Source organism: Elephantulus edwardii, unplaced genomic scaffold (genome assembly GCF_000299155.1).
Source record: "Elephantulus edwardii isolate Elephantulus edwardi_28Jun2011 unplaced genomic scaffold, EleEdw1.0 scaffold00119, whole genome shotgun sequence".
NCBI classification, from domain to species: Eukaryota; Metazoa; Chordata; class Mammalia; order Macroscelidea; family Macroscelididae; genus Elephantulus; species Elephantulus edwardii.
This window is the reverse complement of record NW_006399869.1, coordinates 7,183,732-7,187,311: the sequence shown is the minus strand read 5'-3', so window position 1 is coordinate 7,187,311 and position 3,580 is coordinate 7,183,732.

The window sequence follows — 3,580 nt, the reverse complement described above, 5'->3', positions numbered from 1 at the left end:
TAAACTGACATCATTGCTCCTCAGCACTCCCAGACAGCAAATTTCCCCAATACAATTCATCGCTGATCTTGACTGCTGACTCCAAGAGTGTTGATTGTGGAGTTGAGCAAGTTGAATCTAAACTCATTTTATTGCTTCATCTTGAATATTTTTTTCAATTCATTTCAAAGCCACTTATGCATTCTCCATATTTTCCTTTTAATTTACCAACTGCTTCTTAATTCTCATCTTGTTCTATTTACTTCTCCTTCATTACTTTACTGCAATTATTTTCCATAGGACATTTTTTTGGTTGGATTATCTTTATTATTTACATCTTACTGTGATGTGAATAAAATTAGGCAAAGGGATGATATGAGTTGCAAAAAAGATATTTTACTAAGTTCAAATTTTGGGATTCAATTTGGAGGGTTATTTTTATTATTTTACAAGTAAGATATATTGTGCTTATGTGAAATCTATACTTGGACCAAGAGGCAGTCGTCAGAGTAGAGCAAAAAGACACTACGTAATTCAAAATCAATAAGGGGGTCTGTCAGGGATGTATTTTGTCTCCATACCTTTAAATTTGTATGCAGGACAGATCACATGAGATGCTGGGCTGTACGAGGAGGAATGTGGCATCAAGATTGGTGGAAGACTCCTCAATAACGTGTCTTACGCTGATGACACAACACTGCTTGTTGAAATTGAGAAGGACCTGAAACGCTTGCTGCAGAAGGTTTAGGACTGCAGTCTTCAATATATAGATTGAAGCTCAACATCAAGAAAACAAATATTCTCACCATTGGGCCAATTGGCAGCATCAGTATGGATGGTGAAGAGCTTGAGATAGTTAAAAGTTTTAGTTTGCTTGGCTCCACAATCAACACTCTTGGTAACAGCAGCCTGGAAATCAAGAGACGAATTGCATTGTGAAAGTCAGCTGTGAGGGACCTCTCATGAGTACTGAGGAGCAATGACATCAGTCTGGAGACTAAGGTTTGCCTGATCCAGGCTATAGTCTTCACAATTCTTACTATGTATCAGAGAGTTGAACAATGACTAGGGATGATAGAAAGAGAATTGATGCCTTTGATTTGTGGTTCTGGAGAACAGTGTGGAATATACTATGGACTGCTAGAAGAACAGGTTTGACCTGGAGAGGGTGAAGCCAGAATGCTCCTTGGAGTCAAGGATTCTGAAGTTTCATCTGACATACTTTGGGCATGTTGCAAGGAGGGACTGGCCCTTGGAGAGGGACATCGTGTTTGGGAAAGTGGAGGAACGGCACAGAAAAGGAAGACCCTCAATGAGATGGATTGATTCTGTGATTGAGGTGGTGGGAATAAGTGTGTCAGAGATGGCGAGGTTGGCACAAGATAGAATAGTGTTTAGGGCTCTTGTACATAATAAGGTCGATATGAGTTGAAAGTGACTCAACAGCCCATAACAACAGCAACAGAGATATTGTTAAATCGTATCTATTCTTAAATTGTGATTTTAGTGAAACTTTACAAAGAGACTGGTTTTTAATCATTCATTTATACAGATTTTCCTCCCTACAATGTACACAAAGTCACATTGTCCTGTTCCTGCTGGTCAATGGTAATACATAGAATGTCTAATCACGCATTCCTTTCAGATAGTCATTCTTTTCACTTATTCCAGTCTAGTGTCCATTACTGAAGCATTCTTTTCTTGGTCCTCCTGCCTTCTTCCCTTATACTCACCCAATTGTTTTAACAGTGGTCTTATGTGGTATTTGCCCTTTTTAGAGAGACTGGAATTCTCTTACACTGCCGGTAGGAATTTAAAATGGTACAATCACTAAGGAAGTTTTTCTGAAAATTTTTTAAAAAATGAAAAATGCTGTTGATTGTCATCGAATCAAGCATGACTCACGGTGACCCTATGAATAAAAGGCTGAAGCCTTTCTATAACTATTGTCATTTATCAAAATTCATAGTTTCCAGAGGAACGCTGTTTTAGGAAGTAGATGCCACTCCTGCTTCACTTCCAAAAATTAGACCTGAATACAAGCAGATATGCACATCTATATTTATTGTTGTTATGTGTTGTTAAGTCACCTGCAACTCATTAGGAACCTATGTACAACAGCTCTGAAGCCTGTCCTATCTTGATCCTGTCTCACTGACTCGACACCTATTCCAGGGTACTGCATCAATCTTCCGCTCCTGAGCAGTCCTTTCACTCTTCCAAGCATAATGTACTTCTCCAAGGCCTGGTCTATCCTGGACACATGCCCAAAGTATGAGAGACAGAACTTCAAAATCCTACCCTCCAAGAAGAAATTTGGTTTCGCCCTCTCCAAGACAAACTTATTTGTTTTCTTGATGGTCCATAGTATATTCCAGCCTCTTCTTCAGCTTCACAAGTCAAAGGCATCGGTTCTGCCTCTGTCATCCTTAGTTATTGTCCAGCTTTCTGTTGCCTAGCAAGTAATTGCGAAGACCATGACCTTAGTCTCTAGGCTGATATTTTTGCTTCTCAGTTCTCTGGAGAGGTTCTTGAAGTAGATTTTCTCAGTGCAATTGGTCTTTGATTTTCTGACTGCTGGCACCAATAGTATTGATTGTGGAGCTGAACAAGATGTAATTGTTAACAACCTCAATCTCTTCTCCTTCTATCATGGTGCTACCAATTAGCTCAATGGTGAGAATCTTTGTCTTCTTGATATTAAGCTTTAATCCATATTGAAGACCACGGTCCTTAACTTTCTGCAGGAAGTGCTTTCTGTCCTACTCAGTTTCAGCAAGCAAGGCTGTGTCATCTGCATGACATAATTTGTTGATGAGACTTCCTCCAATCTGGATCTCACATTATTCCTTATAAAGCCAAGCCTCCTGAATGACTAGTTCTACACATAGACTGAAAAGATATGGAGACACGATCCATCCTTGACAAACTCCTTTCCTAAATTTGAACCATGCAGTGTTTTTGAGGTCTACATCCCGGTCTGAGTATAGATTTTGCATGAGAATTATCAAGTATTCTGGGATTCCCATTCTTCTCAAGATTAGCCACAATTTGATGTGATCCACGCAGTCAAATGCCTTTGCATAGTCAATGAAATACATCTATGTTTATTGCAGCATTATTCACAGCAAGAAGAATTGAAGCAGGCAAAGTGCACATTAGTAAATGAATTGATAAGCTATGGTATAATTGCATGATGGAATATCATGCATCTTTGAAAAAATAATAAACTTGTAAAACACTACACAACATAAATAAGTCAGAAAGATATTATACTGATGGAAATATGTCAGTTTTTTAATTTGTGGTTTTTTAATTTTTTTAAATAATTTTAATGAATTTTTACAGAGAATTTGGATTTCCATTCATTCATTGCTGCCCTTCTGTCCCTGCCCAGCCCTCTCCCCCTGCTCCCCAGTTCGCTCCTCTCTTTCAAAAGTAAAAGAAAGACTCCCTCCCTGGTAAACAATCCCCCCACACCCCTCCCAACGCCTCAAGTACATTCCACTATGCAACCTTAATTGTGGACTCTTGTGATAACCATAATACCCTATCATACATCGCTTTTAAATTATTCACTCCATCATCTGTTTCAGTGCAG